The following is a 26,791-nucleotide window of genomic DNA, read 5'->3' as shown; positions in this document are numbered from 1 at the left end:
GTCCTTGAGACCTCTATGGTTACTGATCCCCGGCAGCTGTGAGCGCCACCCTGTGGTCGGCGCTCACAGCACACCTGCATTTCTGCTACATAGCAGCGAACATCAGATCGCTGCTATGTAGCAGAGCCGATCGTGTTGTGCCAGCTTCTAGCCTCCCATGAAGGCTATTGAAGCATGGCAAACGTAAAAAAAAAAACTAAAAAAAAATGTGAAAAAAATAAAAAAAATATGAAAGTTTAAATCACCCCCCTTTTGCCCCATTCAAAATAAATCAATAAAAAATAATCAAACCTACACATATTTGGTATCGCCGCGTTCAGAATCGCCCGATCTATCAATAAAAAAAAGCATTAACCTGATCGCTAAACAGCGTAACGAGAAAAAAATTCGAAATGCCAGAATTACGTTTTTTTGGTCTCCACCACATTGAATTAAAATGCAATAACGGGCGATCAAAAGAACGTATCGGCACCGAAATTGTATCATTAAAAATGCCAGCTCGGCATACAAAAAATAAGCCCTCAACCGACCCCAGATCATAAAAAATGGAGACGCTACGAGTATCGGAAAATGGCGCAATTTATTTATTTTTTTTAAAAGCAAAGTTTGGAATTTTTTTTCACCACTTAGATAAAAAATAACCTAGTCATGTTAGGTGTCTATGAACTCGTACTGACCTGGAGAATCATAATGGCAGGTCAGTTTTAGCATTTAGTGAACCTAGCAAAAAAGCAAAAAAAAAAAACCAAGTGTGGGATTGCACGTTTTTTGCAATTTCACATCACTTGGAATTTTTTTCCCGTTTTCTAGTACGCGACATGGTAAAACCAATGATATCGTTCAAAAGTACAACTCGTCCCGCAAAAAATAAGCCCTCACATAGCCAAATTGACAGAAAAATAAAAAAGTTATGGCTCTGGGAAGGAGGGGAGCGAAAAACGAACACGGAAAAATGGAAAATCCCAAGGTCATGAAGGGGTTAAAGTTGAACCCAGGACCTCAGTATTGGAGGTCAACAAAGATAGCCATTCTGCCCTTTGTTTGCCCAAGTGCCATTTCCAATCTTCAGTCTTCGTGAAAGAATGCATGCCATGTCTTCTGATTCCTAAAGGCTTCTCAGCATTGTTACGTGGACTGGGTTTGCCGCCTTCCCTCACCAGCCTCATGTGAAGCGCAGCTGACCAGCTGGAGCCAGCACTGTCAAGAACTGGGTAACAAACCAGCCTTCTCCTTTCTTCATTCATGTATCAGCCTCACTATTTGGAAGCTCCTGTGTCTTCAGGCCATACATAACTTACATTAGCATGCACAGTCCAATGTCAGGCACTGGAGCACAAAAAAAATAAAAAAAAGCCATGAAAAATAAAAGCGTCACATCATCTCTGTATAGAACATAAATCTGCTACTAATTGCCACAGGGCAGGAGATAAAGAAGAGTAGTGGTGATGTGCATGCTCGTAAACCAACAGATACACAATGTTCTGCTGATCATTCTTAGGGACGGCGAAAGGAAGAGAAAATGTACTGATTATTTAAGGGGGGAAAAAAGGAATTGCGATTTTCAGTTTTGATTGTGGATGTTGATTAACCGTTACACATCACTCGTGCAGATGAATGGATTAAACGTCCATGTGCAAAACGGGTAGCATACAGAGTACTGACCTATACAAGCCTATGTGCTAGTTTAGTAGCTCACATGAACGTTTTTACACATGAACTGATGTCTGCGTGCAAAAAATAAAATCGCAACACTGCTTTGATCCGTATTTTGGATCTCGCTTATTGCACAGAAACAGATCACAGGCTACCATCCGTATGTAAGGCATTTCTAACGGACCCATTACAATTATTAATATAGAAAACTGTATTTGGCCTTATTATTTATTATATTATTCATATAAAAACAGATATCACATGGACGTCATTGGCTATAAAATATGGACTTATGTGCGGGATACAGAGTTAAAAAAATGTCCTTACAGACTGCAAACAAAAAATATGGATGAAAAATAATTTGTTTTTTTCTGGATGAAAAATGGAAAAATTTGCTTTCACTCGTTTGAACCCAACCTAGGACTAGACTGATATTAAACTTCATCAACATTTTTATTATACTAAACAGCTCAAATAAACTTACTGTATGACCATGTTCACACAGGTGAAAACGCTGCATTTTACTGCTGACTTTTTTCTGCAATGGTCTGCACCAAAATAAGAAATAGGAAGCTTCTCTGACTATTGCTGTTTTGCAGTATGTTTCACTGCTATTTCTCCTTTTTCATGTATTGTATTTTTTACATGTTTTTTTTCATACACCCCATAAAACTCTGTAGGGAAAAACACACCAAAAACTGCTTTAAATGCACTGTGGGCTTGAGTCTTAGGGTGCGTGTCCACGATCAGGATGGCCGGCGGTATCGTCGGAGCGGCAAAGCCGCTCTGCGCTAAGCCCCGCCCCCTTCTGGGACGCGATGATGCCGGATGTGTTCATTGTACACATCCGAGATCATCGCACCCCTCGCATAGGGCCCTGTGTTATTCCTTGCGGCGACGCAGCGTTGCCGCAAGGAACACAGACATGCTGCGATCTGAAAAGACGCGCAGCATGTCCGGAGTCGCAGGGCCGCCGCGTGCGTGTTTCCATGCATAGTGGACACGGGATTTCAAAAAATCCCCTCCACTATGCTGGAACATCTGGACGCTGCGTGTTTGGCGCTGCGGCCCCACGCAGCGTCAAACACGCAGCGTTTCCTGACAGTGGACACGTACCCTTAGGCTTCTTTTACACTTCCATCGTTCGGGGTGCGTCATAATGCAGTGAAGTCACGTATCAACGGATGTTGTGAAAATAGTGGAAAACGTGTGCAACGCATCCAGTGTTATGACGGATGCGTCGAAGGAGTTCCTGCCTGCATTTTCAGGTATAAAAAAATCCTTCCGGGCATGCTCAGAATGAAAAACGGATACGTCGCTGGATTCCTGTGTTTGATGGTCAGCAACGGATCCTGCGTCCATAGGCTTCCACTATAGGCCTCTTTCACACTTCCGTCGGAATGTGAACGCCGCAATGCGTCATTCTGTGAAAAAAACGCATCCTGCAAAGTTGCCCGCAGGATGCGTTTTTTGCACATAGACTTGTATTACCGACGCATCGCGATGTATGGAGACACGTTCCATACGTCGTGCACTGGATGCGTCGGTAATTTGTCGTCACAAAAAAACGTTCAATGTAACTTTTTTGTGCGACGTGTCCGCCATTTTCGACCGCGCATGCGCGGCTGAAACTCCGCCCCCTCCTCCCCGGACTGCAGAATGGGCAGCGGATGCGTCTGAAAACTGCATCTGCTGCCCACATTGTGCACTATTTTGCCGACGGTTTGCAACGGCCCCGTACCGAAATGTGAAAGAGGCCATAGCCAACGACGGACAGCGCTGGATCCGTCGCTGACCGATTTTCCGACGTGCAGAGAAAACATTACTCTGAACGTTTTCTCTGCACGACGGACCGCTATTTTCCGATGGATCCAGTGCACGACGGATGAAACGGATGGCTATCCGTCACAATCCGTCGCTAATACAAGTCTATGGGAAGAAACAGGATCCTGCAGAAAAATTTGCAGGATCCTGTTTTTTCAGAACTCGACGGATTTCGACGGGAGGAAAAAGACAGAAGTGTGAAAGAGGCCTTATCAGTTTCTATTAATAATATTCACTTTGCTTGAATTGTTAGAATGCACATTTCCAGAAAAAAAAAAAGCAGTGGACATTTACGCTTTTTGGGAACATAGCCTATATCTAGTCATATATGGCACAGGAGTATGCTAGCACAGGAAAAAAAGAGGAGCAGCTGCCCATATCAGTGAGATGGCATTTTTTTAATCTGCTAAAATAAAAGATAAAATCCCAGATTCATCATTGCCTTTGCCCCTGTTTTCTATCTAGTTTTATGTATTTTGCTCCTTTCTTTATTTGCACCCAATTCATTATTCTATTTGAGCCTTTTTTAAGTCTGTTTTATATGATATGTGCTCTCCTGGTTTTTTTTTCTTACGCTTTGCTGGCGGACTCTAGTGATTCCAGATGATTTTGTTTGGTTAAAGGGAAGGTGCCACCAGTTTTTTTGTAGTTTATTTTTTTGTGAAATTAAGCTTAAAATAGTAAATAAAATGTATTAATGCAATGTTTGCACTGTTTGCAAACATTTCTATATGAAAAATATTATATATTTTCTTACAAATATATATATTGACCACTAGGGGGAGCATTTTCCGTTTTAGACCTCAAGCAGCTATAGTGAGACTTACCAGCTTTACTGTTAGCTGGAAAATCTGGGCAGTAACTGCTGACATCAGCATTTCCCTCCCCTTTTGGGTGGTCTAATATCTCTAGGGCAGAATGAAGAGCAGCATCACAGGGCAGAGCCATTTTGTGTGTGACTGCCCTGTGATCTGCTATCACCAGCAGTTACTGCATCAGAAACACAGCTACAGAGTTTACAAAAGAGCAGAACACAGTGGGCTCAGCAGCATGGTGGACTGGAGGAAGAGTGAAGACATGTGGTGTGTATGTATGGAGCAGCTTCTCTCCTGCGATAGAGAGTAAGTGGAGCTCGGCAGATAGCAGTGGGCTATAATAAAATGGCAGCCAGTCACACCTACAGCAGTGAATTGTGCAGCCCACAGAGGCGTGCCCAGCTCACTGCTAATGCTGCTGCAATGTTAGAGATAGGAGATAATAGACCGGCGCTGACCCTATGTCCATGGGGTGCCGTAAAATGACACTGATAGTGTCGTGAACTGCTGTGAAACCAAGATGTCAGCCCCCAGTGCCTTCTTTAAACTCATATATCACACGAAATCTGTTTCACATGCATTTAAAACTTGGTTATAGCAGCATGTTATGCTACATTACAGTGATTTATTAATGATCTACAAACGCGGTACCTTCCCTTTAATTCATCTTTTTTTAAAAGTTTCAAAATTTAGCTAAATTTGACTCCGGTCGCCCGGGGCGTATTTGTGAGTACATCAGCATTTTGTCTCAATTTCTGTGACTTTTACCACTAAAAAGGAAACTCAAATAATCAAATAAGCCAAAATCTGATATAACTTTTTGGAATCTGCTAACTTTTGAGGAATAAAAGCTGCGTTCAAACAAGTGTGGAAAAATAATCGTTCATTTCAATCTGTATTATCAGCCATATGACATTAGTATGTCCATTCCTTTACATCTGTATGATATGGCTGGTTTATACATGTCGGGACCACACTCAGTCGGAGCAGCCTTTGGAAGTGGGGAATCACCAGAAATAATACACAAGACACGTCTCGTATAGTATATCACTGGGATAAGCCTCTGAAGCACGCCTGCCTTCAAGGTGCTATCCCCTCTTTATATAGTTGTACAGGTAGTTTCAGTGGTTATACAAGTTTTGCTTGTTTAAACAAAGAGAGAAAAGAGAAGACAAAAAAAAAACAGTTTCGGCTATGTGATAGTTTCACAACAAACAAAACAGTACAGTTTCGCCTAAGTGGCAGTTTCACAAACAAAAAATAGGATTTCACACTATAGCTAAAATGTCCTTGAATGGACAGGTCAATATTGATCACAAATTCTTTTTGGTTCATTGAGGTAACCATTTTTGTTCCGCTCTTCACAATCCCCCCTTTGACATATTCCATTCAAAACCTTGTCATATAGACGATTATTTTAGTCATTCTTTTTGTGATATTACAAAAAAAACTTTATATTCTCGCATCCATTACACAAAATTTATTTGTGCATACCAAGATACCCTTGAGTACAACCTTGAATAATACATATATAATTACAATAACTATAACTGTATGTATTAGGCTTTGCATAATCCCGGTAACCCACCCACCGATCCCCCTGAACCAATTGGCCGGGTTAAGAAAAGAAAAGGTATCTGACCACCAGCTATCCTTATTTTGGTCATTGTCTTTGTCATACTGATCCCTGAGTCGTTGTACGTCTTCTAATTTAAATCTCATACTCATAGTACTATTCGGGTCTATATAATGACAGCAGGTGGGTCCGATGATTTGACACATACCCCCTTGTGAGGCAGTTAGGTAATCCAATACCAGGGTATGTTGGTTAGTGACTATTATAAGCTGATTCTGTACAGCTATACTAGTATTTAATATGTCCAATATATCCCAAATCTGGTCATCTAGATAATCCGTGGCTCTAACTAATTTATCCCACATCTGTGTTAACATAGGATAAATAAAAATGGTACTAGCAATTTTGTTGGGAATTCCCATTTGTACTATATGTGGCCTCCCCGAGGGACGTGGTGAGTTATCTGCAGCTCTTTTATACAGTGTGTGCTTGGGCACGGCTTGCATATTCACTTGTTTGTTCGAAATTATGAAAGTAGCCGGGGTTAGGCGTCCTAATGTACAAGTACCCTTTATACCTACGGGAAGCCATTTATATGCTCCTTCTCCGCATATCCAAAATGTACCCTCAGGCAGATCCCACAAAGCTGAGTGCTGCAATACCAATCTGTGAGCCAAATCCACAAAACTAGATACATTCTGAAGCATACACCAAGAGGGTTTTTGTCCCAAGGGGCTACAGTACCCGGCTGCGGGATTCCCACATACATGCATTCCGTTGAGGTTAACATTATTAACATCAATATCATGAGTCTTATACTGCTTTTTTGCAATGGCTTGCATGTATCCATGATGCCTTTCCTTCAAGCTTGACTGCTGTTGGAGTTGTTAACAGGACTTGGAAAGGTCCGTCAAATCTCGGTTCCAGAGTCTTTCTGGTGTGTCTTTTCACGTAGATTTGATCACCAGGTTCCAACTTGTGGCCTCCTTCGAGATTTTCTGGATCTGGAAGGGAAGCAAAAACTTGCGAATGCACTTTAGTTAAACGTTTTTGTAATTCTTGTACATAAGCAGTTAAAGTCTCAGTATTCAACATCAGTTGTTGTGGAAAATAACAACCCAAATTTGCTGCTCTACCAAAAAGAATCTCATGTGGTGACAGCTTAGCCTTCCCCCTTGGGGCGTTTCGGATGGAATACAGGGCAAGTGGTAGACACTCGGTCCAAGGCTTTCCTGTTTCTGCCATGGCCTTCTGGATTTTTTATTTTATTGTTCCATTTAATCTTTCCACTTTACCTGAACTCTGTGGGTGATACGGTGTCATGATCTCTGCAGGCAGAGATCATAGCAAGCCTATAGAGGGACAAGCTCTCGGAAGATGGAACTATACTGACCATGAACTAAGCCTGCCGCGCAACTAGAAATAGCCAGGTAGCATTTCCTATTTATCGCTAGATGCCCAGCTCTGGCCTAAGACCTAAATAGCTAGCAGAGGGAAATATAAGACCTGGCTCACCTCTAGAGAAATATTCCAAAGAAGACAGTAGCCCCCCACATATAATGACGGTGAGTTCAGATGAAACAACAAACGCAGCAGGAAAATAGTCTTAGCAAATTTGAGGTCCGCTTACTAGATAGCAGAAGACAGATAGTATACTTTCATGGTCAGCAGAAAAACACTAACAAAACACCATCCAGAGATTACCTTAAACTCTGGCATTAACTCATAACGCCAGAGTAGCAATCCCTGATCAACGAGAGCTTTCCAGACACAGTAACAAAACTTCAGCTGTGAACTGGAACAAATAGGCAAAACAAAACATGGACAAAAGTCCAACTTATCTAGTAGTAGTCTAGAAGCAGGAACAAGCACTGAGAGGCATCAGATAACATTGTTGACCGGCAAGAAACCACCAGAGAAATGAGCTTAAATAGCGACACCCACTACTGATGGAATCAGGTGAAACAGGAAAGAGGATGACAAGTCCAATTCCACAAGCGGCCACCGGGGGAGCCCAGAATCCAAATTCACAACAGTACCCCCCCCTCAAGGAGGGGGCACCGAACCCTCACCAGATCCACCAGGGCGACCAGGATGAGCCCTATGGAAGGCACGAACAAGATCAGAAGCATGAACATCAGATGCATTGACCCAAGAATTATCCTCCTGGCCGTAACCCTTCCAGTTGACCAGATACTGGAGTTTCCGTCTGGAAACACGAGAGTCCAAAATTTTCTCCACAATCGAAACACAATCCATTCTTCCGTCTAAAATTCTGTCGCTCGCTCCTGGACAGAATTCTATCACACTGCATACTTTCTGGCGTCTTTTCCATAGACACCGCCAGATGGTGCACCGGTTTGCGCTCCCGCAGACGCCTATCAATCTGAATAACCATTGTCATGGACTCATTCAGACCTGCAGGCAAAGGGAACCCCACCATAACATCCTTAACGGCATCAGAGAGACCTTCTCTGAAAGTTGCCGCCAAGGCGCACTCATTCCACTGAGTAAGCACAGACCATTTACGGAATTTTTGGCAGAAAACTTCAGCTTCGTCTTGCCCCTGAGATAGTGCCATCAAAGTTTTTTCTGCCTGAAGTTCCAAATGAGGTTCCTCATAAAGCAAGCCCAAGGCCAGAAAAAACGCATCCACATCGCGTAACGCAGGATCCCCTGCTGGCAATGAGAAGGCCCAATCTTGAGGGTCACCCCTGAGCAAGGAAATCACAATCCTAACCTGCTGAGCAGGGTCTCCAGCTGAACGAGACTTCAGGGACAAATAAAGCTTACAATTATTTCGGAAATTCTGGAAGCTAGCTCTATTCCCTGTGAAGAACTCCGGCAAAGGAATTCTCGGCTCAGATACCGGAGCATGTACCACAAAATCTTGTAAATTTTGTACTTTCGTGATGAGATTATTCAAACCCGCAGTTACACTCTGGAGATCCATTATTGTCAGGTGCACACAGAGCATACAGAGATTAGGAGGAGAGAGAGAGAAAAGACTGCAGCAAGGCAGACTGGAGGAAAAAAAAAAAAAATTTCAGCAGACTTCTTATAACTCTCCTTTCTCAACCTGGGTCTTTAACACTTTACTGGCCGGTCAAACTGTCATGATCTCTGCAGGCAGAGATCATAGCAAGCCTATAGAGGGACAAGCTCTCGGAAGATGGAACTATACTGACCATGAACTAAGCCTGCCGCGCAACTAGAAATAGCCAGGTAGCATTTCCTATTTATCGCTAGATGCCCAGCTCTGGCCTAAGACCTAAATAGCTAGCAGAGGGAAATATAAGACCTGGCTCACCTCTAGAGAAATATTCCAAAGAAGACAGTAGCCCCCCACATATAATGACGGTGAGTTCAGATGAAACAACAAACGCAGCAGGAAAATAGTCTTAGCAAATTTGAGGTCCGCTTACTAGATAGCAGAAGACAGATAGTATACTTTCATGGTCAGCAGAAAAACACTAACAAAACACCATCCAGAGATTACCTTAAACTCTGGCATTAACTCATAACGCCAGAGTAGCAATCCCTGATCAACGAGAGCTTTCCAGACACAGTAACAAAACTTCAGCTGTGAACTGGAACAAATAGGCAAAACAAAACATGGACAAAAGTCCAACTTATCTAGTAGTAGTCTAGAAGCAGGAACAAGCACTGAGAGGCATCAGATAACATTGTTGACCGGCAAGAAACCACCAGAGAAATGAGCTTAAATAGCGACACCCACTACTGATGGAATCAGGTGAAACAGGAAAGAGGATGACAAGTCCAATTCCACAAGCGGCCACCGGGGGAGCCCAGAATCCAAATTCACAACAATACGGAGTGTGAAACTGGTTTTCTACTCCCAACATTTTCATAACATTCTGGAATATTTCTCCAGTAAAATGGGTACCCCTATCTGACTCGATCACCTCAGGCATGCCGTAATGGGGTATCAGTTCATGTGCTATTTTAATGGCAGTAGTTTTTGCTGAGGCTTTACGAACTGGATAAGCCTCTGGCCACCCTGAGAACATGTCCACACACACAAGCACATATTCGTATCCATTGTACCTAGGAAGCTGGATGTAGTCGATCTGGAGTCTTTGAAAGGGATACAGTGGTCTTACATGATGCTTGGTTGGGGTTTTAATGGTCTGACCTGGATTGTGTGCCAGGCATATAGCGCATGCAGCACACATGTTCCGAGCGAAATTACCAAAGCCTGGAGCCAACCACCTTTCTTTTACCTTGAGCGTCATACCGTTTGCCGATACATGCGTAGGTAGGTGGAGGTCACTCGCCACTGCGGGGTACCAGGCTCTGGGTAAACACAACAAAGTTCCTTTTTTCCATAATCCTTGCTGATCTTCTGCCCCTTTTTTCTGCCACTGCCCTCGTTCTTCGTCGTCTACCTGTTTCTGAGCTTCCTTCAATCTCTCCTCATCATCTTCAGAGCTATCTAGTGTGTGGGCATGATGTAAGGGTTTACGTGCTGCCTGTTTTGCTGCTTTGTCGGCTTTATCGTTACCCCTGGCTTCCTCGGTGTCGAGTCTCACATGTGCAGCTACCTTTATCACCGCTATTTCTTTAGTTTCTTGTGCTGCCTCCAGAATCTGTCTAATGAGGGAGGCATGTTTAACAGGTTGGCCTGAAGCAGTCATATAACCTCTGGCTCTCCATATTACGCCAAAATCGAAAATAATGCCATGTGCATATCTAGAATCAGTGTATATGTTTGCTGTCTGATCTTTGGCTATTTTTAGAGCTTCAACTAATGCCGTAAGTTCTGCTTCTTGTGCAGACTGATTAGCAGGGAGAGGTTCTGCTTTCAGCACTTCATGCTGAGTTACTACCGCATAACCTGTATGAAATTGTCCATTCATATCTGCATATCTACTGCCATCTATGAAAAGTTCAAATGTAGCATTACAGAGTGGCTTGTCACGTACATTACGTAAGCCCTGAGTCTCTTGTTCCATTAATTGTATACAATCATGCATTGACTCTGATGGGTCAAAGGAGTTGGAGAGTGCAGTTTCCTCAGGTATGGTACCCCCCTCAGACTCTAAAGGGAGCAAAGACGCGAGATTAAGAGTCTGAACCCTGGCAAAGGAAATGTTGGGCGGCAGTAGTAGGGAACATTGGAGACGGAGGTGTCTGGCCATTGAAATATGTTTAGGTTGGACCTGGTTAAGAATGCCATGTACATCATGAGTGGTCTGAACTAGAAGTGGGTGATCAAGAACAATCTCAGAAGCTTTATCTAATAACAGTGAAATGGCGGCTACTACTCTTACACAAGAAGGTGCGGCTCTAGCTACAGGGTCCAGATGAGCTGATATGTATGCCACAGGTCTCTGTTTGTTTCCATGTTTTTGTGTGAGCACCCCTGTAGCATGTGAGGATATCTCAGCTGCCATCAATTGAAAAGGTTTAAGGTACCGTCACATTAAGCGACGCTGCAGCGATAGCGACAGCGATGCCGATCGCTGCAGCGTCGCTGTTTGGTCGCTGGAGAGCTGTCACACAGACCGCTCTCCAGCGACCAACGATGCCGAGGTCCCCGGGTAACCAGGGTAAGCATCGGGTTGCTAAGCGCAGGGCCGCGCTTAGTAACCCGATGTTTACCCTGGTTACCAGCGTAAAAGTTAAAAAAACAAACAGCACATACTCACCAGCGCGTCCCCCAGCCTCTGCTTCCTGACACTGACTGAGCTCCGGCCCTAACAGCACAGCGGTGACGTCACCGCTGTGCTTTCACTTTCAGTTTAGGGCCGGCGCTCAGTCAGTGTCAGGAAGCAGAGGCTGGGGGACGCGCTGGTGAGTATGTGCTGTTTGTTTTTTTAACTTTTACGCTGGTAACCAGGGTAAACATCGGGTTACTAAGCGCGGCCCTGCGCTTAGTAACCCGATGTTTACCCTGGTTACCAGTGTAAAATATCGCTGGTATCCTTGCTTTTGCTGTCAAACACGGCGATACACGGCGACCTAGCGACCAAATAAAGTGCAGACCTTCTAGCAGCGACCAGCAATTTCACAGCGGGATCCAGATCGCTGCTGCGTGTCAAATACAGCGATATCGCTATCCAGGTCGCTGCAACGTCACGGATCGCTGGCGATATCGCCTAGTGTGACGGTACCTTTAGTGTAGTCTGGGAGTCCCAAAGCCGGAGCTGATACCAGTGCTGTTTTCAAAGAGGAAAATGACTGTTTAGCCTCTTCACTGAGTGAATATGGCGTGTTGGCAATACAGTCATATAAAGACTGCATGAGTTGACTTGCATGTATGATCCACTGTCTACAGTGTGAAACAATACCCAGGAAAGCAAGCAGCTGTTTGTGATTCCTGGGTTCAAGCATGTTACGTATGGCTTCCGTACGTTGAGGTGTGAGGTGGCTGATGCCCTGTGATATGCAGTGACCTAAGAACACGACTGTTTGTTGACAAGCCTGGAGTTTCTGTCTATTTACTTTACAGCCTTCTTGCGCTAGGAAAATTAAGAAATTAACAGTTGAGGTAACTGCCGTCTGCTCATCAGGGCAACAAATAAGTAAGTCATCTACATACTGTAGAATGACTACTCCTGGTTCTGGGGTGAAATTTTTCAGCACGGTCTGCATTGCTTCAGAGTACAAAGTTGGTGAGTGTACCATACCTTGTGGCAATCTTGTCCATGCTAATTGTTTACCCTTGAATGTAAAGGCAAACAAATGCCAACAGTTCTTATGTAGTGGCACAGAAAAAAATGCGTTTGATAAGTCAATTACCGTAAAATATGCAGCAGTGCTGGGAATTTGAGACAGTAAGGTATGAGGATTCGGTACCACAGGGGTGACCGGTGCCAAAACCTTATTGATTTCCCGTAGGTCGTGCACCATGCGATATTTCACCATAGTTTCTTTGGAGGAAACTTTCTTTTTAACAGGATATAAGGGTGTATTGGCGGGTGACCTGATTTCTACCAAAACACCTTGTAACACATAATCCTGAATTTGTTGAGAAATCGCCAGTTCTTGCTGGGCGCTGATGGGGTATTGCCTAAGCTGAGGTAAAATGGTTCCCGGGGCAGTTTCTAACAGTATAGGAGCTACTGATAAGAATCCTACATCAGTGTCTCCTTTTGCCCATAGGCTGTCAGGAACCCGAGACAAGTCAATTTTTGCTTGTTGAGTGTAAATTTCGGGAAAATCCTCCATTGCCTGTATTCTAACATATTGTTCCAGAGTTTCTGCATCTTCAGGGATGGTCAGCATAACTGTGCCATTTTCTCTAAAATGGATGTTTGCGTGCATTTTACTTAAGACATCAGTACCCAGCAAGCAGGTAGGTGCACCTTTAGCAAATAAAAATTTGGATACAAAGGTTTTAGGGCCAAAGCTCACATTTAAAGGTTTTGTAAAGGGCAACGCCTGAATTTTACCATCATACCCTTCTGCATATGTTACCTTTGAGGATATATTGTCAGGATATGGTAAAAAGTCTTGATTTAAAATGGAGGATGTTGCTCCCGTATCTATCAGAAAAGGTACATTTTTACCCTCAACCTCAACTTGTATTATTGGTCTTCTAGAAGGAAGAGAGACCTGCATAACCTTCAGTCATTCTGAGCTGTCTGTTTGATCAGGCGCTGGGATATTTATCCTATTTTTGGGTACAAAGGTTCCTGAATCTATATCTGCTTTTCTCTTCCTACATTCCCTTTGGAAATGTCCTGGCTTCTTACAGTAATGACAAGTAAACTTTTGATTAGCAGAGCCAGTATTAGCCTGTGCAATTCTTACTGGCTTAGAATTTTCTCTTAAGTCCATTTCTATCCCTACAGCTTTCTGTCTAGCCAGGTGTGGGTCTTCCAAGGTTCTCCAATCAGGGGTTGCGGCCTTAAGCTTTTCCTTCACTTTTGGAGACAATCCATCTATAAAGGTTTTTGTAACTAACCTCATCATTCCTGAAGCGGTTAGATCCATGCCTTCATCTCTGAAATTATTTTCTACACTTAGATAATATTCGTCTACTGATTGTCCAGATTTCTGAGCCACCACTCCCGTTGTTCCTCTCTGCCTCTGTTTTTCCCTCATAAAAACCATTAAGTGATCTACAAATTGCGTACCTGATTCTATCGTTTGTAAGGCACCATCTCCTGCCTGGGGCCTATGTACCTGTAGATTTGCTAATAGCTCCTGGAAGAGTCCAGGAGTCATTTTCATTCTACATAATTCTTCTCCATCTGCCCAAACTCCAGCGTGAGTCTGCATAATTTGCTGTATATATTGTGCAAATCTAACTGGACACTGGGTGGGATCTGGTGCGTTATGCAAGAGAGACATGCCTTCAGCGGGGGACCAAGGGAAATATTGTCGAGTTTGGTGATATCTAGTTCCCATTACTCCGTCAGCACCAGGTTCCCTAAAGGGTCTTGGTACTACCCTAACAGGGGCAAGTACAGCGCCATGTCTAGGTGTACCACAGGCTAGGCAATCATTTCTCCAGTCTGGATTTTGTTGTCCACAGTGCGGACATACCCATCCTCCTGGTCCGGCTAAACTTTGAGGTGCTGTTTGGAGAAAAGATGGGGCATGTGGGTTAAGGTATGGGGGTGGGGTGTTCTTATATTCCACATTTTGTTTTTCTCCATAGCCTGCGGGTCTAATACACCACTTTTTATTCTGTTGATTATATGTCCATCCCTCTTTTTCTGCTACCCTAGAGACATCAATCAACGCTTGGATCTGATCTATCCATTTCTTGTCTCTGATTATGCCTTTTTTTTTTTCCTGAATTCCTTCCCATTTTTTTCTACTAAAGGCTTCTGCCTTAGTAACTCCAAACTTACTAAAAATCTTTCTCAGCCCCTTAGTGGCATCTTCACCACTTCTCTCCTTTATGATAGTATAGATATCTAATTCTTCTGGTTCCGACTTTGTTTGCTTATTCCCCATTTTCTTATCCTGAGCTTTTTTCTTTTCTTGCCCTAGGTGGCGTTTGGGTATGAGAATACCTCGTTACCTTCTTCCTAAGGAGCTAGGATGTTTAACGGCTTCTGCATACCGTGTTGATGTAAGAAAATCCTGATTCCTACACCTATAGCAAACAACACAAATGCAATCAGACAGAGGATCAAAATACAACGTATCTTGTCCCAGGCTAATTTATCTGTCCTGGGCTCACACTATCATACACTTATCCGTCACCAGGTTTTCATCAAAGACAGGATCAGAGATTGAACATAGGCGCGAAGGTCTCCCCGAAAGGACGCAACCACGTTGCGCAGTGGGACAGTCACTTCTTCTGTTTCAACACCCTGGGCGGCTTATAGGGCTATTCCCAACTTCCACACACCTTCTATTCACATTCACTCTCATTCAATGCCGTACTCCGTGAGGTGGTCAATTCCTAAGTAGTTCAAGAACCCGAGCTATAGGTATCCTCCTCTACTAGAACTACCCGCTAAAGGACACGACACAGAAAATCTTACGGACAGTGCAGGGCAGATATAAGAGATCTAACAGTGTCTCTTACCTGGCCAGGTTTTTATTCATCTGCCATCCATTATCCCAGATTCTCTTTTCGTTCGTATTCTGCCGGTGTTCTTGAAGGAGTACACAGACCTCGGGTCCCTGTTCAGGCGCCAGGAAATGTCGGGACCACACTCAGTCGGAGCAGCCTTTGGAAGTGGGGAATCACCAGAAATAATACACAAGACATGTCTCGTATAGTATATCACTGGGATAAGCCTCTGAAGCACGCCTGCCTTCAAGGTGCTATCCCCTCTTTATATAGTTGTACAGGTAGTTTCAGTGGTTATACAAGTTTTGCTTGTTTAAACAAAGAGAGAAAAGAGAAGACAAAAAAAAACAGTTTCGGCTATGTGATAGTTTCACAACAAACAAAACAGTACAGTTTCGCCTAAGTGGCAGTCTCACAAACAAAAAATAGGATTTCACACTATAGCTAAAATGTCCTTGAATGGACAGGTCAATATTGATCACAAATTCTTTTTGGTTCATTGAGGTAACCATTTTTGTTCCGCTCTTCACATACATGAACAATTTAAAATATAATAATAGCCCTAATGCCATTTTCTATGTTAATAATTACAATGGACCATTAAAAAAATGGATGGATATTGTGTACTTGGCATCCGTTTTTTCAACGCATACATTCAGTTTAATGGGTGAGTCTGATCTGAAAATTAGATCAGACTAGTGCATTAGGGATTTTCTTAAGGGAATCTGTCACCAGGTTTTTTTCTACCCAATCTGATGTAAGGGCAGAGACACTGATTCCTGTGATGTATCACAGATTAGGTTTCTTGCCGCAGTTTTGATAAAATCCTTGTTTTCTCTGCTGCAGATCTACCAGTTCTCTGAATGCTGAGCCCTGTATAGCACCACCCTCACCACTGATTGGCAGCTTTCTGTGTACACTGTGCATAGGCAGTAAGCTGCCAATCAGTGGTGGGGGTGGAGTTATGCAGAACTCAGGAATATGGAAGACTACATGGCAGCAGGTTTACTAGTCCTCTAGTGATAATAACCTGCCTGCTGGAATCAAGGTCTCTGTATCTACCTTATTCTGCTCTCAGATTTGGTGTCAAAAACTTTCCTTGGACTCAACATTCATGTGAAGTACATCTACGATGGGCATTGGTCAGTGTCCTATCCGAATGGAATTTGTTTTGCATACGCTCATGTGAACAAGCCCTAAAGCCACAATAACACATTAAGTACTAGCCGTGCATTTGCCCAATGGATTTTGCAATGCAATATATTATAAATCTGTAGCATATCAGTTTGTTTGCAGAATTCATCAGGGACTGCCTCGTATTTGCCACAAAGAAATGTGTTGAGTGTGCAAGTAGCCTGTGGGCTCCTACGGCAAAGGGTGAAATCCTGCATATAAATTCTCTTGACAATGTACAAATTGTAGATTTCTACGTACCAGAGGTAAAGCGTGGATGATAGGATGTATGTGAGGCCATCTGACCGGCTGCAGAGACACGACTAGTCCTGACTGTGATCATTACGATGGTACCATGTTATGATTGATCATTGACACCCATTGTGAGCAATGAGATGACTGTATTTGTTACACTGGAAAATGTTTCCAGTTTTAACTATATATCTTATACTGTACACCTCCAGCCGTGTCTGATTGGGAGCAATTCTCAATGTGTATACCCAGTTGTAGATTGCATATTTTGTGGATAGCATTCACTACTCTGTGATGCCTGGAATGGGTTAACACTGAAATTCAGCACTTCCTGCACATGGACACTGATGAAGACAAAAGACAAGGCTGGCAACTGGAAGCAAAAGCTTTTCAGACATACTGTAGAGATACAGAGTGATAACGCTCCATCAGTGATGTAATATGGAGCTGTAACCCATTCGGTGCCCGTCGCGCTGCAACGTCTTTGATATTGCCGACGGTTATTTTTAGCTGTTCTCTACCTCTACCATGCTGATCTTCATTTTTCTGTTAAACATCCTAATCCATATCCTCTGGATCCCCACAGTTTCTAGAAGCAAGTCGCTATCTATAAAATGCACCTTACGCTGGCCATGCATTATTCCGATGGTGTCATTGAAGGCGTAGAATAGAAAATCTATATGTTGTAAGAGATGATCAATGTGTGTATATCCTGTGGACATCCGGAGCCTGTTTTGTCACAAATTACCCGCAGACGTGACATTTATAGTTTGTGGACAGGGATCTTCATGAGTGTTGGCGGCTTGTCAAACACTTAATATCTGGGAAATGGAAGGGACGGGTTAAACAAATTGTCCTATTTCTTGGCTGAAGAACCCTTCTGACAGATTGCTATATGACCAAGCAATTCTATTATCTGTTTACTTGATGGGGTCACGTTAGCTTTCCAACATACTAATCCTAAATTGGACCACCCAGTTATTGATTAGTGATCATGAAAATGAATTTAAAAGTAGATATATTTATGTCAGTAAATATAGATTACTATACGGCTTAATGCAATGCTAATAGAAAGTAGAGAAACACGTAATGTAGAAAATTACATTTGCATTATTATGGGGATGTGTCATGAAACTTGCTTTTACTACAGCTATCAGCTTTTGGTAATAGGCCCAAAAATGATAAATTATGAGATGGAGCAATCTCTACATAATGCCCATAAAAGGCTAAATTAATTGGTTTTTCAGTATGTAGCTAGCAGAAGCAGAATCTTGGAGGATGTATACTGTTCTTGGCATTCAGCTGGACATGTTGAGGAGAGACAGGACAGCCAATCAGCAGTGATGAGAACTCTTCAGTGAGTCTGATTGGTTAAGTGCACCTGAATGACAAATCAGTTTCTCTTCACAATCCTCCTCCCAAATGTTTGTTTCAGCTGAATGCCAGACACAGTATACAGAACCCCAAATTTTTGTTCTGAAAAAGTACAATTTGTGCTTTTAGCATCCATTAGTTTTAAAACAGCAGGGGCATATTTATTAAAGCTGTCTAATTTATAGACAAACTTAAACAGGTTGTCCACTACTTTTGCACTGATGACTTATTTTTAGGATAGGTCTTCAATGTCTGATCGATAAGGATCTGACACCTGGCATCCCCGCCGATCAGTTGTTATCAGTAAAAAGATTAATTTGTCACTCCAAATTGATGCAAAAAATGATGATTGTTATTTCACAGATTATCTACTGTTTGCGATATTTAACGTTTCGGACGATTATGGCTTTCTTCAGAACTGCAGATGCTAAAACCAACAGAGAATGTAAGTTACACGAAGAAGAAGGAAAATGTCCAAGTTCATTTCGCAAAGTACATGGATCAAATACAAACAAGCAAGCTATTAACTGAAAAATTAAACAAACAAACAAATAAATATAGTTATCAGAACATTCAGAAAAATAGATATAAAATATATCTTGAAGTATTAGCCTGGCATGGACTAATGAACATGACTCCATCCAGACAAAGATCTGGTAAGTCGAATACACTATAAGGGGCTGGAGAAGTCACATAATCATGAGGTAAAACAAATGAAGAAAAGAAGAAAGAAGCTGGTTTACCAGTTTACTGCTCAGTGGAGAGAATATGGCTGAATATTATGTATTATGGAACTCATATTTGAGGGCATGATCATAAACATTATGAACTGGTCTAAATGAAATGGAACAGAAGCTTATCAAGAGTACCATGAAGAGTTAAATGGCCCAAAAAACAGAAACTGTGCTACTGGAGTGGCGCTAAGTATCTGGAATGATGAGCGTCTTGTATAGTGAACCGCCAGTTAATTGAATGTGTGGCATACCCTGGTAATGACGCACTTCCGTCATCCATCATCTCACATGATGTCGGCATGTACGCGTCACTGGAAGCTACGTGTTAGAAACAAAGTTTTGCCTCGGGTGCCATGTTGGTGTAATTACCCGGTAATTTGAGTGTATTCATTAAAAGGAGGGAAAAACTAGGATACCATGGCACTAGTGTTGCTACTGATCTGATTAGAGTGGTACATAAAGCCGCATATGCAAAAAAAAAAGAGAATAGGCGATGATAGAAAAGAAATACGATGTGTTCTAGGAAGAAGGGAATGAGTGGAGTTACTAGATGGGTTATCTAAACTATAAAAAGGAAGAAAAAAGAGAAAAAAGTAAAAATAGGGTGAAGAAAAAAGAAAAAAGGGAAATAAAGGGAAAGATATAAAGCTAATATAAATAAAAATGACACTAAAACTAAAAATACAAAAATATAAAATTAAACCTAAAAACGGAAAAATAATAAAAAATAACAAATAAATAAGAAATAACAGAACAAAAATAAAAAATAAAGTTACAATACATAATTAAGATTAATAAACTGAAAGAAACACCCAATAGTAAATGAAAAGTTATAATAATGTGCCACCATACCCGTTCACGTGGTGAAGAGAGGAAATTAGTCTATGCTTGTCTGTAGATGAACAAAAGAAAAACATATTAATAATGTGATCAATAGTGATGAGGGAGTGTACTCGTTGCTCGGGTTTTCCTGAGCACGCTAGGGTGACCTCCGAGTATTTATGACTGCTCGGATTTTAGTTTTCATCATGGCAGCTGAATGATTTACAGCTACTAGCCAGGCTGAGTACATGTGGGCGTTGCCTTGTTGCTAGGGAATCCCCATATGTAATCAAGCAGGCTAGTAGATGTAAATCATTCAGCTACCGCGATGAAAACTAAATCTCCGAGCAGTCATAAATACTCGTCGGTCACCGAGCGTGCTTGGGAAAACCCGAGCAACGAGTACACTCGCTCATCACTAGTGATCAAGTAATACTAGTCAGTTTGTAATCTCTATTCAATCCCTTAGGTTCAAGGGTGTCCAACCTATGGATCCAGAAGGACTCATGACATTTCAATGGTTTAAATTGTAGCCACGTCTTCTTGGTGCTGGAACATGCTTCAATACTTGAAATTTCAATTGCAAATATTATGTTTCTTCTGGTCAAAATGGTAAGGTAAAGGTAGGTATGTCTTGCCACAACAAATACTGACGTATGTTGTGAGATGCAGTTTCATATATGCTGAGCTGCTCTGTCTACTTGTAGTGGCCGAGGCTTGGTACTGCACATCCATCTCCTATACAAATCAATAGGCGGTGGATGTGTAGCACCCTGCAGCGACCACTACAAGTAAACAAAGCAGATCTGCAAGTGAGTACCTCCAACCGACGGCCACCGCCGACACCGATAACAGCTGATCGGCAGGGATGCCAGGTGTCGGACAACCTCTTTAAAATGTACCAAAGTTGTCAAGGTGGCTTTTTCGACTGATTCGTATAAGTTTACACTACCTTTATGCTTAATTTTGCGGGATGTTATCTTATGCTAGTTTTGTGGCTTTCAATAAATGCAAAATTTGGCTCACTGGTTATTTGTACAAAAATGATGCCACTCACTTCTGTGGCCTTTTGAGCTGTGAATTATGATTAAATTCCATGAAATTTCTGTTTATTATGTGCTATTTTTGTATCTTTCAAGAGGACCTGGAACAATGTTAAAAGTGGCCAGCTTTTGCTCTCATTTATTTCCAACTGCTCCCTCTAGATTTCTGTTTTTTTCTTTTTTTAAGTTTGACAAATGCTACCAGAGATATGGGTCTTTTTATTTAATGCTAATTCTTATGTTTTTTCAAAGCAGGCGTCGCTCACAGGGTAATAATAACATGTAAGCAGGTGGTCAGGAGGCAACAGCGGAGACACCAGGTGGGCAAAAAGTGGTTGTTAAAGGCAAATCCCACAGATACAATATTCACAGAATTACTGGAAAAAATATGAACTTAAATATGTTGAATAGTATACAATAAAAAGTTTCGGGAATAGCACAGGGTCTGCAATTCAATCTAGCTCTAGTTGAGAGGGGGGCAAACACTGTACTCAACGGGAACAATTTCTAAGAACGTCTGCAGCCTGAGCGAGGGCCGCTGCTCTGTCTTATCAGCCGTATGTCTTCCTTAAAAGGCCCGATACTGTGAGTCCGTGCTGAAAGTGATGACCCGTCTCACATGTCTCCCTCGATCACTGTACCAGGTTCGATTTTCCAGCCGATTATCCTCAGGACCTCTTCGGTACTTGGCCGCCAGCGAGTGTCTCTTTGATCCTTGATTAATGAGGGCTGGTCCTTGACTGTAGACTGGGATCATCTGGGTCAGGTACCTTGACCGGCGTTATTCGGGTCTTCAATGTTTGATTGACGATTGCAGATTTTTCATTCTACACTGGGCAACCCCTGGAACTCTTGATACTACATACTTGAGATATAAAGAATTGCAAGCATCCTATAAGTTATGAACAGCAACCACTGCGCATATGATCATGAGATTCAGAAATTACGTCATTTCTTTGTCATTCCATTTCACAGCATTTGAGTTATAATGCCCACCATATATATCCAATAGAGAGTGTTGCAGAGAACAGACTTCTAAATTTATCATTAGCAAGCATACACTTTTTCTAGAGCTGAAAGACTGTGAGAGCACCTGCAACTTTCTTCTTTTCTGGCATTATTAATGCTGAGTTTGCAAGGACATTTTAATGGCTTTTAAGGGCTCACCCACACCGCCGTATAAATTGGATGAGTGATATCAGATTTTTTATCAGATAGAACTCGGACCAATGATATGCTATGTGGCAGTACTGATTACCGATTTTTTTTCACTGACAGATTTTGCCTGTTAAAAAAATCTCAACGTGATGCTATTTCACTCCGAAATTGGATAGGTGCAAGAAAGAAATCGGATGCCATATGGAGAAACAGTATGGCATCCGATTTTTACAGATACATTCTGTGTCATAGGAAACTGTAATAGCTGCTGTAAAAAAAACGGATTGTATACGGACAGCAAACAGATGAGAAGTGAAAAAAGTCGTCCCACTTTTCTGGATGAAAATCAGACTGATTTTTAATATGCTTGTGTGACCCTATCCTAAATATGTTGGGGCTGGAGCAACGTTAACATAATCACAAGGACAGTACCTTCCACAGCAAACACACTTTACAGCACAGGAGGACAACTGATGCCAAAAGTACAAAGCATGAATGCAGATAATAATTCTGAAAATAAATACAAAATACTATATCAGCTCTTGTTTAGAATTTTATATAAAAGGTGCACGCTTAGTAATAAAATGTGTATTTTGACATTAAACAAGCAAAAAATGTCTTGCCTGTTACAGTTGCACTTTATAGGGGCTGATATTTTGCCTTGATGTTTCTTTTAATTAAATATTTCATTATTGTGCCAGCATTGTTTTTATATCTGCCTACTTCCCTCTCAGCGCATTAAGTTATCCCCTATGTGTTAGATAGGGGATAAGTTGCAAATTGCTTGGGGTCTTACTGCTGGGACAACTTGTTTGGCATACCTCATTTTTTGGGACTAACCATTTAAAGGGATTATCCCAAAATAGACTTTGAATACGTGGTCTGAATAAGTCATGATTCATGAATATCATGGAAGTGGACTAGGACTACCCCTTTAACTCCCTTCCTGCTGGATGTTATTAGTAAGTAGAGAAATCTTTGCTCACATCACTGATATGATTTCTGATCACAACTGAGCCATGACAAGTATGACAGATCTGTTTTCAACGGATCTTAACTTATAATGGTGTCAGTCAGGTTTCTGCATACGTCCTGGTAAGTCGAAGGCCAATACAAGCGCTGATTGCTACATCGTTCTTCATGTAAGAAAATGGCACAACACATACAGATTGGAGCCTTATATTGTGCAAGTAATTCTATACTATAGATAAACCAAATAACAGCTTTAGAGAGCAAAATACATTCAATCTGTAGAAATATGTAATTAGATGGATCCTACATTCTGTATCACGTCAATTAATTATTAATTAAGGTTTTATAGTTTATGAATGCCTTTCATTAAGCGAAATGCCTTCTATGTCTGAACTGAATAAACCGGCCAGCACTGAAACGGTTAAAGTAGAGAACTACACTGGAAGAAAAATCCTTCTGGCAATTTGTAATTTTGCATCATCAGCTCAACCATGGGATTAAGGAGATGGGGAGGCGGAGGGGTGGTGTTTGGGAGAGACAAGGCTCATTTATAAGGATCTTGCACATGAAAGAGAGCCAGCACAGACCTGTGAAAGTCTGCCTCATGTGAGATGCGATCTACACGCACAGGAAGAGCTGTCAGGGGCTATTTATCTGTTGGCAGCCAGCGCAGGCTCCGGTTCCCACATCGACTCTGAGTCACAATGGCAGCGATCAGCAGCTTTTCACTCGCTCCACTGAATGAACGGATTGAAGAACATGCCCAGGCTGTGCACGCTTATCTGCCTCTCTGATTCATCTCTCCCTAGGGTGGACCACCTGGATCTCCATCACTGAAGAGCAGGCCACGTGGCCCTCCTTCCACAGAATTTACATATTAGTGGTAGTAGTAGTAGTAGTAGTCTTTACTTTGCTCATTTCTACTGTCTACTCAATTTAGTAGACGGTGTCAGTGTGCATTTTTCTTGCAGTAGTCAATTCATAGCATTTATGTTTATGATGGCTTACAAATCAGATGACTTAGCAAAGATCACTTAATGGTGTCATACACTTTGGACTATCTGCTCAGAAGGCAAAGAGCACCTTACCTCCTCCAAAAACTATTTTGATCATCACTAAATAGAGCAGTTCTGAAAGAAAAACAAAACAAAGATAACTTTCATTTGGTGTAAGAATGGACAGCCCTTCACTTAAAGAAGCACTTCTACTAAGTTTTTACTCATTAAAGAAGCACTCCACCCATCAAAATGTATATCCTCTTAATATATTGCAATCATCATATTATCTAACCTTGTGTACTTACAATTGCTCATTTTGCCTTTCTACCCAGCTAATTCTTTTCTTTTCCATTAGGTCTATGAACTCATCATGTGATTTAAAACTGCAAAAGTCCCTGGCAGGGGAGGAGTGGGGCAACTGAGTCAGAATTGAAGAGGGGGATGATAAATGCAGGGACAAGAAACTTCCTGTTTCTGCTTAGAGGAGAGAAAAGAGAAGAATTTACTGGGTAGAAAGCAAAATGAGCAATTGTAAGTACACAGTGCTATATAATATGGTGATTTAGAGGATCACAATTTTTTTTAGAGTGATTTTTTAATATACTCACCTACTGCAGCTATCTTTGATATCCCGCACCATTCTCTGCTTCTCAGTGAAATCACCTCTTTGCAGACTCTCCGGGTCATGCTGTGCTCTGCATGACTCTGAAGTGACTTTTTACAATGTAAGTTTATGGAGCATAAGAACGTGTAAGAAGCCATAGGCTTTTGCTGTAAAAGAGACTTACGTCTCATGATGAATAGTGCATAGAGTGAGGCGGCTAGTTGCGATTATGGTGACATCATTGAGCAGCAGAGCAAAACGGTGCTGGATACCAGAAAAAGCAGAGGTAGGTGAGTCGATTATACACTCACGCTACATTCCTTTACATACATGTACATGGAGCGCCCCATGGTGTCGTGGGGTACTCGGTACCGGGTCCAACACGGCATTTCTTAAAGGGGAAGGTTACTGCAGCAGTGACCCGGTTCGTGGCTCTGGGCATCCATAAAAGAGTGATCATGAAAAGGGGAAATGTTCATGATGCCACCTGTGGTGTTCAGCAATGAGATGGTGGCCAACGCTGCAGTTCAGATCCTCTGGGGCAGATGGTGATGCAGCAGAGTTGGTGCAGCTTTCCACAGGTAGAGCTCACCCCAGGGCAGATGTAGTGTTGAGATATAAGATGGCGTTGGTGGCTATGCCAGGCAAGTGTGATTGGAATAACGCAAAGGACAAAGCACGATGCAGTTTCAGATTTCTACTTACAGTTCTTTATGGCACCCAGCCGGGTGTGCTGTGTCCTCCAGGTCTGCGGCCCAGCAAACTCCCAGGTAGACTGGGATACACCTTTCCAGGACTTCTATCATATGCCTTTCTATAGCCATCTCTCTATGCTGGCTCTCCTCTTCTCCTGTCCAGCACCTTAACCACAGTGTCCCAAGCCAGCAGACATGAACCTGGTTGGGCAACGTCCTCTGAGTCGCCTGGATTCTGTCCTGCTGCCTTTTTGGCGAAGTATAGGTGGATATGGCTGTGACTCTGGCAGAAGCCACAGCCTCTGGTTTCTTAGCTAGACTTGTAGTTTCTCACTAAGTTGGGTCCGGTCCCTTAACTGCGACCTGGTCGCTTCACTTCTGGATACTGGCCCCATGGGTGGCTTCTGCACTTCCCATGCCCCTAGGACCCCTTCTTGCTTCTTGAGCTTCTTTCTGTCTCTATTTCACATTTCTCTCTCCATCAGAAGCTGCAGATCCTCATGTCTGCCCAGCTCCACTTCCCCCCTCCTTCTCCTCACTTTCCCTCCTAATTAGCTCCTCCCCTACTCTACCTACCCCACCCACTCCCACCACCATTCCTGTCCAGTCTGGGATGAGGCCTTCCTCCCTAAGGGTACACCCAGATGCCCCGACTGAACTGGTGTGTGTTGGATGTGAGTGTTAAGAGTCCTGGGTAATGCTTCCTCCTTACCTGAGAGTAGGATACCACACCTCTGGATGAGGTGCAGTACCTCTGTGGTGACTGGACCCCAGGGGCGCCAGATACACACATATATCGTATAAAACAATGAGTGCTGTCCCCTTTCAGAAAATCTTAGTTCCCCGCCACAAAACCTTTATTCACCATCCCCGGGTCCAGCGGTAAGTCTCAGAGCCACTGAGTTCATTAATTGGCTGCCACAATGCCGATATCACATCAGTGCCGCAGTACCAGATACTGGGAACAGCGAAAGAGACTCATAGCTGGACCTTGGATGGTAAGTAAAGCCCAGGGTTTAAAAAAACAAAACAAAACAATAAACTGCATCCGGGGACTGGAATTTTCTGAAACATTTTATGCAAAAAAGTCAGGTATGAAACAAATCTAATGATCTGTAGTTTTACTCAACTTTTTTTCTTTCTTTTTAGGGTATATACACGTATTGTGGGTTCGAAGCACATTTTCCACTGCATATCCGTAGCGTTTCTGCAGCATTTCCACTACGTTTTGGCATAAAAATCTGCAAGTTTTACATGTGGATTGTATTGTGAATTATCTTGAGAATTTCACCCTAACAGAAAGTGTTCATAAAAACAGAGAAAAACAACAGACTTCAATACAAGTCTCATGTGCAAAGTCTTCCATGATTAAAGAGCTGTACTGTATCTCTCTATGCATGAAATGTGTTCTAAGTGAGAAGTACAGAGGGATCCACGTTCACAACTACAATAAAGAATTTTAGAATATGCATTGCTATCTAAAGGTTTCATGTTATAGAGCGACATGGGCAGAGCAGATTGTTATAAAGTTCTGTTAAAAAAATATTTAGTTTAACTAACTTCATTTAACACCTTCACTGCATAAAGCGATAGCTC

General features: G+C 42.3%; 1 long non-coding RNA gene across 3 annotated transcripts in view; it reads right to left on the bottom strand.

The window, feature by feature from the left end:
• Window positions 1-6,045: 6,045 nt before the first annotated feature.
• Window positions 6,046-26,791, bottom strand: part of LOC143818025 (uncharacterized) — a 173,625-nt gene continuing 152,879 nt past the window's right edge. The window contains exons 1-3 of one of the 3 annotated variants that reach the window (XR_013224269.1): window positions 26,326-26,462; window positions 23,987-24,028; window positions 20,886-21,633 (exon numbers count right to left, since the gene is read on the bottom strand). This is a non-coding gene — a long non-coding RNA (uncharacterized LOC143818025). Of the gene's footprint in view, window positions 6,873-20,885; window positions 21,634-23,986; window positions 24,029-26,325; window positions 26,463-26,791 lie in introns of those variants that run through there. The other 2 variants (XR_013224266.1, XR_013224268.1) reach the window with 2 other exon arrangements.

Source organism: Ranitomeya variabilis, chromosome 3, assembly GCF_051348905.1.
Source record: "Ranitomeya variabilis isolate aRanVar5 chromosome 3, aRanVar5.hap1, whole genome shotgun sequence".
Classification (NCBI taxonomy): domain Eukaryota; kingdom Metazoa; phylum Chordata; class Amphibia; order Anura; family Dendrobatidae; genus Ranitomeya; species Ranitomeya variabilis.
The sequence above is the reverse complement of the archived record's forward strand: the minus strand, read 5'-3'. Positions and strand labels throughout refer to the sequence as shown.